Genomic DNA, 13,322 nt, shown 5'->3' with positions numbered 1-13,322 from the left:
AATGGGTTTCAATCATCTCAACTTTTTTGTATTTTCTCTTTAAGTTTCACTTTTTAGTTAAATTTGCTTACTCCCTTTCACCTTTAAAAATCTTAAATTTCCCTTTTTAGTTAAGTTTGCTTACTGCTTTTAACTTTTAAAAAATCTCTGTGAGCATTCCTAAAGGCACAGGTCAAAGTCTTGATTTCCTGCCTCTGACTTTTGCAGTGACCTCATGATCGTGCGCGCTCTTCCTTAACACGTTCCTTCAAGACCAGCCAAGCACAGAAGGAGAAGGTACATATGTTCCCTCTTATATGCCCAAACTAGGAAACACAGAGGATACCAGTGGGACTCCAGGTAATGGAGGGGAAATATCAGCAAAGTTTGAATGGAAAGATAGGAGAGGAGGAAGGCTGATCTTGATTAATGAGGGTCTACATCTGAACATGTGTAAAATTATGAATATGACATGGTTAACCTGGACAACCATTGGTGGGAGGGGGGAAGGGAAAACGGGGGCGGGGGAGAGGGCACCAAATATAGTTTAAATGTATACTATTTATGTTCAATTAAAAAATTGTTAAAAGAAAAAAAAACACCATTTAATATTCAGGATCAACTCCTCAGTAAACAAGCCCAATTCCGAGCAAGGGAGCAAAGCTGCTGCACAGGAAGCAGTCTGAGTTGACCCCACGCTCAGCACACTTGCTGGAAACTTGAACCGCCTAGAAACCTAAGGCGTCCTTCCATCTTGCAGAACCGTGCTCACCAAGTTCAAGGGCAGAGTGAGTGGGAGGAAAATGTTGCTCCCACGACTGTTTGTAGTGCTTCTTGCTTGGGAGGGAACACTTTCCCAAAGATTGGAAGCCTTCTGAGAAGGAAAGGACACCGTTTGGCTGAAAGTTCTCATAGTTAATTCAGTGCAGACAAAGTCCTTCTTTCTCACATTCCCCGGTACCTGGACCAATGACAAGTGTCCCCTCACTGCTGACTCCTTGAAGTCTCTCCTTACCGTGGCACTAATTGCATTGAAGTTAACATTCCAGCCAGGTGTGATGGGCCACACAAAAGACTAAGACAAGAGGACCACAGGTTGAAGGCTAGCCTCAGCAACTTAGAGAGGTCCTCGGCAACCTAGGAAGACCCTGCTTCAAAAATAAAAAATAAAAAAGTGCCTTGGAATGCTCCTGGGTTTAATCCCTAGTAACACACACACACACACACACACACACACACACACACACACACGCAGTTAATATGCAATCAAGCACACATGCAGGTACACTCTAGATGTTTGATAGATGATTTAATCTTCCTCAGAGCCTAGTACCGAACCTAGTATGTAGTTACCCTTTATAAATGTTATTGAAAACTAGATGGAATCAAATTGAATCTGGCTAAGTAAAGGTATTAGAGAAAATCTTTAGAGCAATGGAAGAAAATAGTTTTTAATTGTGCTCAAGGGAATTAGAAAAAGATGAAACCATAATAGCACAAAATGTGTTTGGGGGAGTTATTCAAACCCTTTTGACATTACAATTTAATTGCATGGAGAAAAACATGCATTTAATTTTAATAATAAATATTAGCACTTTTACATAGCGTTTCAATTTTTAAAACCCTTCCAGGCACTAAATAATTGAATTTCCTAGATTACTTTCTTCAAAAATTGTCCACACTGATTTAATGTTTCCATCAGAATAATTAAACAAAAATTCCAACAAATTAAAACAGAGATGACACAAAGCTCAGGACTTCTGTCCATGTTACTCAGACCACACTCTCCCTAAGACGAGGGATGGAGAGGGGACAGATGGCCCTGACTCCATCTCTGCAAAATGGAAACCACCAGTGCAGATGTGGACACCAGTGTCATCCCACCGTGGGCACAAGGCAGGCAACCTTGGGACACACTCAGATCTTCTCCTCCCAAAGTGAAAAAAAAAAAAAAAAAGCAGTATTCAGAGCTCAGTGTAGGGCACTCTTTCCTGCTCAATTTACAGAGTTTCTTAGGTATGAATATAGTATTTTCAATTTTTTACTGGGGTTCCTGGAAGCCCTTCTACCTCTGGGCTACACTCCCAGACCTATTTTATACTTTTTTTTATTTGGAAACAGGGTCTCTTAAGCCAGCCAGCGCGGCTGGCTTTGAACCTGTGTGATCCTCCTGTCTCTGCCTCCCACGCACGGGGATTACAAACGCGCGCCACCATGCCTGGCAGTATTTTCAATTTTTTAAAATGCTCCAGATAGAGGATTCAATTCCTTGAGAAATTTAAAAAAATCTATTAGTAAAAAACTGTGGTTTTCACTTCTATAGTTTCTTCTGCTGTCTCTGAAGAACTTTCTGATCATGTGAAGAACACTTTCTATACTGGAATACACTTGTCCTTTGATATATAAATCTGCCAAAAGATGTTTAATGACGTGTGTGTGTGTGTGTGTGTGTGTGTATTTGTGGTATTCGGGATGAACCCAGGGCCTCATGCATGCTAGGCACATGTTCGATCATCAAGTTACAACCCAGCCCTTTTTAAGAGTTCTATTTTGAGACCAGATCCCACTTAGTTGCCCAAGCTGACCTGGGATTTGCCATGCTCCCCCCTCAGCCTTCAAAGTAGCTGAGATTACAGGCATGCATCATCACGTCTGGCAAGATGACTCCTCTTGTTGGTATATGAGTTGAATACAGCCCCGATGCTGTGAATGATCGGGGAAAACTCTCTGGATCCCACTTCTGGGTTATTTAAGAGAAGGACATAATGAGAAAGAGTAACTGGAGAAAACTACCAAGTGGTAGAGCCAGAACTTCCTCTTACTCTGAGCCAGAAGTGGAAGGCTACTATAAGATCTTCTCCCAGAGGCCGGGTGTGTCTTCAGGAGGATGGTGGGGAGCTGAGAGAGAAGGAAGAATAGAGAGTGGAGCTGGCCCTCTCTCTGGGTCTTTAAGCCGTAGCACAAGGCTGGAAGTAGGAAAGGAAAATGCCCTGGGTGGAATGGGAGACATGTTTTGATGTTGACTAGAGGAGATATTTAACTCCTGAAAATGAGGTACAGCTCCCTATGTAATCCATATATAACTGAAACCCATTGAGAGGCCATGAGACCTGCTATCATGGGTCAGGAGACAGAGCTCTAACAAAGTCACAAAGGGAAAAGTAACTTGCTCAGATGACTCCGTTGGGCCTGGTGGTGCACATCTGTAATCCCAGTCCTGGGAAGCTGAGTCAGGAGGATTGCAGTTTCAAAGCAAGCCTCGGCAACGTAGCGAGGCTTTCAGCAACTTAGCATGAACTTCTTTCCAAATAAAAAGCAAAATAGGGCTGGGAGAGTACCTCTGAGGTAGAATTTTTTGGGTTCAATCCCCAGCACCACACACACACACACACACAATGTAAATAACGCCACATATTTTTTATATTCACTGAGGTCATACCATCTACTAGGCCAGCTACGTATCCTTAAAACAGCCTCATTTGTCCTCAGTGGCTAAAATTTATTTATAACAGTACTGCACAGTTTACCCTGTGAGCAGCAGTAATGATCAAATTGGCTTAACCACATGGTAATCCAAATAATTGTACAAAATCAACTGTACTGATTACTGAAAAGTCTAAACAGCCACAGAGAGATTGAGCACATTGCCCTGGAGAGTTACAGTTTTAAACGCAGCTCACTTTCTTTCTCAGAGAAAAACTCCCAATAAAACTGAATGATGAAATTCAGACCACACTGTCATTAATAGGACATTATAACTTGTTTGAATAATCAAACCTGGCAGACAGTCAGCATCATTATTACTTTAAACAAACACTTTCAGGTTTTCACTCGGACACAGGCCAAGGGACTAACCTCAAAGATTAATAAGGACAAAGTTTAGCTAGAGAAATAAATTTCAGCCTACACTTTGTCCCATGCTTAGCCTTTTTTTTTTTTTTTTTTTTTTGCAAGAATGAGCCACTGAAGTAAGACTTTACACTCCCTCAGCTTATGTAGCAAGAGCAAGGGCTCTTGATTTTGACTCACTGAGACCCTCGGGATCATTCTTCTGCAAGAAACCTGAAAGAACTTTCTCTCATGTTAGGATTGGGATATAGAATGTCTCCTGATGAGTTCATATATTGATGTTCATAGGACATACAATTAAGTCATTAGGGCTGTAATCTTACCAGTGGATAAATCAATTTTAATGGATTTATTAGGTGGTAACCTAGACAGGTGAAGTATAGCTGAAGAGTCACTGGGGGTGTGGCCTTGGGAACTGTGCATGGATCTTTGAACCCTCTTCACAACCGCTCCTTCTCCTGCCTCTGTGATGTGAGAACAGAGTCCTTGAGCTCTCTTTCTGCTCTCTGAACCATGCCCTGAGCTCTGCAGACTTCACCAGCCTAACATGGACCGAAGCCCTGAAGTCTCTGGAACTGTGAGCAAATAAATTTTCCTTCCTCTAAGTGATGGTGGTCAGGTGTTTTTTATTACAGCAGTGAGGATGCTACCTGAAATAGCTCCCTATCAATATTTTTTCCTATGTTGTAAGGGTCAGTGTTACTGATCAAAAGAAAAAAAAATCAACTGATCAGTAGATGGTTAGATCCACTAATAACACTTGAAATGTTTTGTGTCTGCATAATAGTACCCGTATTCACAATAATAACATCATGAGTAGTTTGATTTTATACCCCTGGTTACCCCATAAAGCACTGGTATGAAAAAGTCACAAGTCTTCTGCCCAAGTCATGTAAGAAGATTCTATTATGGGCAAACTGGAGACAAAATAGAAATTTTAATGTGATGACAGGTCAGTGGTTTTTGAATTTTTAATGTATAAAAGACCCCAGAGGAGAATGCTGAATATATAGTCTGTGAAAGACACAATTAAATAAACAAAAAGCAATTTACAAGCTGGAACACATTTTTAGTTCCCACGGAGCATTCTAACACATGTCCTCTAGCATCCAGCTTAACAAGGCTGAGCAGATACCACAGAAAGAAACAGAAAAAAAATTAATTTTGTTTCATAGGCCACGCACCCAAAAGGAAGTGGTTTGTGGGAAAGCATTTCGAAATTGAAAATGTGAACTACAGGAGTAGGCAATGATTCCTTGGGAGCATAGAAGGTCCTTAGAACCAGAATAATCCTAGTGATGTTATAAGATCATAAAGATGAGATATATTTATTTATATGTTTATTTATCTATTTGCTGTACTGCACCCACTTCAAAAAAGGATATACAGTGAATAAGAAAATCGTGGGTCAAAGGGAAGATTTTCAGCCTGGATTAGGCAGTCTTTTAAATACATCCGAGAGCCGGGCGTGGTGGCACATGCTTGTAATCCCCGCGCTTGGGAGGCAGAGACAGGAGGATCACGCAGGTTCGAAGCCAGCCGCGCGTGCTGGCTTAAGAGACCCTGTTTCCAAATTAAAAAGTATAAAAATAGGTCTGGGAGTGTAGCCCGGAGGTAGAAGGGTTTCCAAGAACCCCAGTACCACCCTAAATACATACATACATACATACATACATACATACATACATACATACATCTGAGAATCTATCCTGCTAAGTAGGACACGACCTGTGATTGGGTTGGGTGTCTGTCTCACATGCCGCTTCTCTTTGGCAGTTTAAGGATGCCGTTGGCAGTGGTAACCAATCTCACTAATTTCTTGACTCTCAGTTCTTCAGTTGCTCAACTAGGACACCCAACTGTCACCCTGCAATTCCCACCTGATTCAGCAAAGCAAAGAACCCCACCCTCCACACCCAGTGCCACTGCATAAACACTGCAGGGACCCTGAGGGGAAAGACAACAGCTTCCCCGGCACCAGCCGAGAGGTGATGAGCTGCAAAACCTTCCAGAAACAAGCACAATGGCCAGGGGTGGTGGCACACACTCGTGATCCTAGTGATTTGGTAGAATGAGGCAAGAGCATCACAATTTCAAGGCCAGACTGACTAAATTCGGTAGACCCTGTCTCAAAATAATAAAAAAAAAAAAGAAAGAAAAGCTAGGGATGGAGCTTAGTGGTAAAGCACGTGATCTAATCCCCAGTACCAGGGAAAAGAAAATTATGCCCCTGATCTTATGATCTTATGGTGATATCTCTGGTTACTGTGAGTGAGCATTTTAATTATCAGAGACACCCTAGATAAAACCACAGAAAACCTTAATATACTCGAAATAAGTTTTTAAAAAATGAAATTACACTCAAAATTAAACCTCATTAATTCATATGCAACTAATTTATAATCAGTGCTAAATTAATAGAAACCATGCTGAATTTTATCTTTGTAAGCCCTTCCCTAACAAATCAAGAAATTAAACAGTTGTGAGTGTTATTCATTGCTGGGTTCCCAAAGCACTTTATTATACTCAATTAAAATTCTGAATTTCTATTTTGACTGTTACTATATTAAGCTATACTTGTAAAACTTAATAGAAAGACAAAATATAGGTCTTAGGATATATATTATACAATAGAAATACTAGACATATTTATACAGAAAAGTCTTTTGATTTGGTTAGTTTTCAATCTATGCATAACCAATTTGGCAAAACCAATGTGCACAACCATTTTGGTTGCTTAATACTTAGATACCGAAATATACACACTTTTGTGTTGCATTCGATATAATCTTCACAAAGAATGTGATTCTGGTGGTTTTTTCCTGGGTAATGACATCATTTGTAATAAAGGCTGCACATTCTAAGACTCCAAAAGCCTTGGGATTTAAAGTTATTTAACAATAAAGCTCTAGGGAGAGCCTAAGGGCTCTACCAGGCTACAAAATGTGTTCAATTGCTTTATAAGTATAAAACAAATATTTTCCTTTATGGACTATTTGCTAGAATGAGAAAGTTTCCACCTTTATTTCAAACTTACATAAGCTATGAGTCTCTAGATCCATTTTTAGTAGTGAACCACATGGATATGTGTGGTCCCGCCGGAAGAGTTGGGTCTCTGAAGACTTGGGATAAATGTAGACACATCCAAATTCCTGTGTGTGGCTTTCCTATTTTTTTTTTTATAAATCTGTGTGTTTTGTCCTGGCTCTTAACAGTGTTTGCAAGTCGTCAAAAGTAACGATTGAAATGAAGCTGGACCCTAAAGCATCCGACTAAGAGGGAGGCAGGTTGTGCAAAAATATGAATAAATGTGTTTTCTCCTGTCTCCTGCTCTAGTCATCACTAATACTCTGACCTGAATGTAGAAAAAGCTTTATAACTTTCACTGCCAAAAAGTAAATTTTTAAAATTAAATAAAAAGTGTAAATGCATGTATTAATGTATGACTTTGAATCTTACTATAATTTATAATTACGACGCACCGATAAAAGTATAAAAATAAATTTAAAATTTTAATCTCTCTAACAAGATCAAAAGGAGTCACAGTGAGTTCTTCAATAAAATTAAGATCCCTGGTTTTTTTTAATAGAAAATAATGTTCTCCTTTATATCTCTCTACTACAAATTTCCACAGAGACCTGCCCAGTCCAAAGATTTCCTGTAGACTAAGGGTTGGAAAACTTTTTTTCTATAAAGCACTAGATAGTAAATATTTGAGGTTTTATACACCACATATAGTCTCTCTTTGTAGCAATTTTGTAGTTCTAACATGAAATTAGCCATAGACAACGTATGACTATATGAACATGCTATGTTTTAATAAGACTTTATTTACAAAGTAAAGCAAGAACAGATCTGGCCCATGGGCCAGAGTTTGCTGATTCCCCTTCTAATCCACATAGCCAATCCCTTGGCAATCAGGGATGTTTAATCCATTTCTGTGACTGATCAATTTTTATTTTTGTCTTGTAGTTTAGGTGTTACCTCATGCTGATCATTCAGATTAATATTACCATATGTGTTTCTGTAACACATCAATCTATAACATCAATTGCCTGGCTTGCTTGGGAAAATGGTGTGTGTGTGTGTGTGTGTGTGTGTGTGTGTGTGTGTATGAAAGCATTCAGAAGATCAATTTTGCCATAGAACTTCATTGCTGCTAAGAACAATACACTTATTTTTATTGTTCTTAGTAACAATGTAATTCTTTGTAGAAAATGAAATTTTTTGCCCATCTGGGAGACAAGGGAATGAAGACACAGAGAAAACTACTATAGGGTCCTAGGATTCTCCAGCCTTGACTTTGCAACATAAGATTGTATGAAAAGCACATATTTCATTATCCTACTCTACAAATGTTTGCAATTTTTTTTCAAGTACTGGGGATTGGCCCCAGGGGTCCCCTACCACTGAGCCACATCTCCAACATGTTTAATTTTTCTTTTGAAATAGCATCTCACTAAGTTGCTCAGGCTGGCCTTGAACTTGCAATCCTCCTGCTTCAGCCTCCCAAGTTGCTGGGATTTCGGGCTTGCACCACTATGCCAAGCCCACAAAACACCTTTTTCCCCCTGTGGTACTGGGATTGAACCCAGAGGCATTCTACCCCCAAGATATATCCCCAGTCTTGCTAATGTTGCTAAGAGTCTCAGTATTTCTGAGGCCTGTCTTGAGCCTACAATCCTCCCATCTCAGTCACCCAAGTACCAGAGTATAAGTGTGTGTCACCATGCCCAGCTTGAAATACTCTTAATGAGATACATAAAACATGGTTACAATGGGGCTCGAAAAGAACACCAGACAGAGGTGGGTTCCCATTCTAGGTAGGTCTCTTTAAGAGAAACAAGACACATTATGAATGTAAATTACAAATGCAAAATCAGAGACAAAAAATGAACATTTATTTCTAATAAAAAGTCTAAACAAGCCGGGTGTGGTGGCGCACGGTTGTAATCCCAGCATTCGGGAGGCTGAGACCAGAGGATCGCAGTTCATGGACAGCCTCAGCTACCAAGTGAGGCTCTCCACAACTTAGTGAGACCCTGTTTCAAAATAAAGAATAAAAAATAGGGCAGGGGGTATAGCTCAGAGGTCAAATGCCCCTGGGTTTCATCCCCAGGCCTGTAAAAAAAAAAAAATAAAGTCTAAACAAGTCACATCCATTTTTCAAAGATGAAAAAATACAGTGACATTTTCTTTTGGGTTATGTTTTAGATTTCCACTAAGAGACTTTCTTCCTATCATATGTAAATGTTTGATCAGTTCATAATTATGAAAAATATTAAAAATTCCACAGAAGTAGACACCGATATTTTTTTTTTTTTTTGGTGGTACTGGGGTTCCTGGAAGCCCTTCAACCTCCGGGCTACACTCCCAGACATATTTTATATTTTTATTTGGAAACAGGGTCTCCTAAGCCAGCGCACGCTGCTGGCTTTGAACCTGTGCGATCCTCCTGTCTCTGCCTCCCAAGCGTGGGGAATTACAAGCGTGCGCCACCACGCCCGGCGACAGGAATACTTTTATAGTTGCTGTTACATTGTAGAGAGTGGCACAATTATTGTATAATCAAATTACTCTCAGTGTGTGACTTTTGTCACTGGAATTTTTTTTTCTACTATCACCTATCTTTTGGGGCTGTGTGGGCAGCACTTTTGCACGGTTTCATCTGAAACTTCTATGCCTCTTCAGGACAAGGCATGTCAGCTATGCTGAAATTCAATCTGAGATGTCAGGACGCATAAAAGCACAGCACTCCCACACAGGGCTGTCTTCATCGCCAGTTCCGCTACACAGGTGTTACCCACACACTCCAAAATTCTGATAAATCGGATTTCCAAAGAGCCACAGAGTAATAGTAGACTGAGTAAAGGCAGGCAGCGGTCCCATCAATTGTGGTTCAAAGATCTACTAAATACAGAAATGTCTGACCATGCAAACGCATTGCTAGGAACTGAAAATCCCAAAGAGAACCCTGTACAAGTAGGGACCTGAAAGTTTCAACTTCATTAACTGAAAGTAAACCCACCTCCGACCTTGGAGGCCATTTAGTTGAGGCACTCTATCCGTCACAGAGCCTCGGTGGTTAACTAGGCTTTCTATAAAATCTCCCTGGGACATTGACTTCATTGCCTCCCAAGGCCACCCACTCCATTTTTAGGCATCTTGAGTTTTATAGAATTCTTCCTTATGCTAAAGTAAAATCTACCCCCTCGTATCTTCTTTATGGTCGTCCTAAGTCTTCTTTGAATGGTAAGTTTAATCATTCCGTCACAGGGCAGTCACCCAAACACTGAAGAGAGTAGACTTGTCACCCACTGTCTTAATTTTGATCCTCCAAGGAGCAGACCCTGTCTCAAGGATTTTTTTCAATGCAGTAGTTGATTTGAGAAGTGGTTTTAGGAAGCACTGGAAAGGGCGTACGGGATTGAGAGGGAAGAAGCCAGTAAAGCATATACTGGCAACCTGGTACTGCCACGGGTAACTGAGAAGCCAGGGAAGAACGTGCGCTAACTCCCCTGGGGATGTGGGAGCCGGGGATGTGCACACCTACTACCCTGAGGGCTGCCGTGAAGAGCCTGAGTGTGCCCCGGCAGATCAGGCTCCAGCTTCTAGAGAGAGAGAGCCTTCAGAGATGCAGAGGCTGACAGCTGGAAGCCAGCCAGCCTGCAGCACAGCTGTAGAGGCTGAGGGATGCGGGCAATGCCTTCTCCCGGCTCGTCCACGCTGGCTCCTCAAGGCTTCTGCCTGCGGCTTAGCCACAGGTCCCAGCCATCTTCAGATCATGCCCTTATTATTATTATTTTTTGTCTTTGTTTTACTTAGCTCCAAATTGACATGCCATGTGTGGTAGCCAGGACTTCTAATTTTCTAGTCCCAGAAAAGACTTGCATGACACAGAAGAGGCATTATTCTTGACCAAGGGGAGAAGAAAATTAATAATAATAATAATAATAATAATAATCATCAGGTTCGCCACAAAAGCAGTCAGAAGCATGGAAGTTAGCAGAGTGAGGTTGGTGCAGCATACTACAGCCATGCTTAGGTACGCCCCTGCAAAATCCAGATTTCTTTTCTTTTTAAATTGTACCTGGGGGTTGAAGCCTGGTCCTTGTGCAGGCTAAGCAAGCACACTACCACTGAGCTACATCTCCAGCCCCTTCTTATTTTTTATCTTTTTCTATTTTGAGATAGGGTCTCAAACTTGCCCAGGCTGATCCGGAACTTGCGATCCTCCTACCTCAGCCTCCCTCATAGCTGAAATTACGGGAGTGTATCACTACATCCAGCTTGATTTCTTTGAAAATTCCAGATATAGTCCCTTTTTTTCTAGTTACCTTTTGCCTAAAAGAGGTCCTTCTTTGGTCCTCTGTTATATAAGTGAAGGGAGATTGGCCTGAGGTTAAATTATGGACAGCAAATGAACAATTGTTCATGTTAAGTAGCCAAAAATAGCCTTTTGTCACAAAGGCACAGAATTATTTTCCTGTGATGCATAATTGTTTTCCTGTGATGCATTACTGCAGTCACTCTAAAATACATCCATGAATTCTTTGCTAGTTCCACCAACAGGAGATCGAACTTAGTTCCCCTCCCTTGAGTGTGGGCTGTACTTTGACAGAAGCAATCATGCGATATTTCTGAGAAAAGGTCAAAAGAGGCCTGCGGCCTCACTCCCTCTCAGATCAGTCTTTCAGGAAAGCTGAATGCCATGTGGGAGACAGTCCCACAGCCTGTGGAGAAGCCCACATGGCAAGAACGGGGTATCTAGCCCAGAGCAATGAGACTGAAGGACCTTAAAAGCACATCCTCTGTGCATGCTTGTAATCCCAGTACTTGGGAAGCTGAGACAGGAGGATCACGGCTTGTAGACAGCCTCAGCTACTTAGTGAGGCCCTTTGCAACTCAGTGAGACCCTGTTTTGAAATAAAGAATAAAAAATAGGACTAGGGGTATAGCTAGGAGGTAGAATGCCCCTGGGTTCCATCCCCAGTACCACAAAAATAAATAAATAAATAAATAAATAAATAAATAAATAAATAAAAAGCACATCCTCCCTCCACTCCCTCCAGGTGATGAGGGTCGTGGCTGGCCTCCTCCTGGCAACAACCTGCTGGGACACTTTTGAGCTGAAACCACCAACGAAGCCACAACTGGATTCTTCATCCTCAGAAACTGTCAGACAGCATATTTTATTTTTAAAGCTGCTGTACCGTATGTTTATTTGTCTCACACTAATGGGTAACTCATACATGGAGAATGCCTGCATGGTCTTACAAGATCTCCAAAAACTGACAACCTTTAGCAGCACATGGTGGTGCATGTCTATAACTCTAGTACTTAGGAGACTGAGATAGAAAGGGCCACAGGTTCAAGTTCAGCCTCAGCCACTCGGCGAGGCCCTCAGCAGTACAGTGAAATCCTATTTTGAAATAAAAATAAAATAGGGCTGGGAGTGTACTTCAGAGGTATAACACTCCTGGTTCAAACCCCAATACCCCCCCCCCCACCCACACACACACACTGGCAGCTTTTTACCTGCAAGTGGCAGAATTTCTTCTTGCGATTTGTTTTGTCCCCGAACTCTTATTTTTTCCTTCTCTAGCTCTTAATGAAATTCTAAATAATTTATCAAGAACTTTTCATTACCACCTCTTGAGTGGCACATGTTTTGACCTAGCTCATCCCACCCTAAACCTCAGCAACATAAATACCACTTAAGTCTGCTCATAGCAACGCTACCAGGACCCAAACCTCCTCAACGGATGGAGCTCTTCCTGGCAGTGGGAGGTAGAGACAAGGGGGAGTCATCTTTATATGCCTTAGTTAATGATCTTTTTTATCCCTCTTTACCCAGACTGTTCCTCAAATTGTCTTATAATAACAATATGTGAAACCTACCTGGTTTGGCTCTAGCCCGTGATCACTGCCTTTTCTGTCTTCTGTGCCTTGTGAGCAAAATAGTCGGCAACAGCTCCACACTGCTGCAGGGAAGTAATAAAACAGTGGATTAGGTGGGTGGGGAGCTAGTCTCTGCTCCTCGATCCCGTTTTCCTGACAACAGCCAATGGGCTTCTCTTTGTGGTGGACTGAACTTACGATGTTTTCTTTTATTCCCAAACAACGGAAACAGCTGCATCTACAAGTTATTGCTTGCCAGAACTTATTTCTCTCCGACTTGTTCAAACATCTAGGAGCTGAGAAAAAAGCTGATGGAAGGGAAAAGATACTTCAGTGTCCTCAAATCATAGGTGACTCAGGGATTGGATGCATGCTGACACTCGGGAGAGAGTCAGGAATATTTCTTCCTACAGTGAAGTCAGGACTCCAGAAACTGATCGCTGATGGCGAGCCTGAAATATATCTGCTCCAAGTTCATAAATTTCTTTGCATTATTTGAAACATCCACATTAATTAGCCCATGACTCATCAGTCGCTGTACTGTAATCATTCTTCAAAAGAAGTGCATGTTTTGCCAGGCAATAAAAATTTGC

The sequence above is a fragment of the Muscardinus avellanarius genome, assembly GCF_963383645.1.
Source record: "Muscardinus avellanarius genome assembly, chromosome: 17".
NCBI lineage: Eukaryota > Metazoa > Chordata > Mammalia > Rodentia > Gliridae > Muscardinus > Muscardinus avellanarius.
This window is presented reverse-complemented; position numbering follows the sequence as displayed.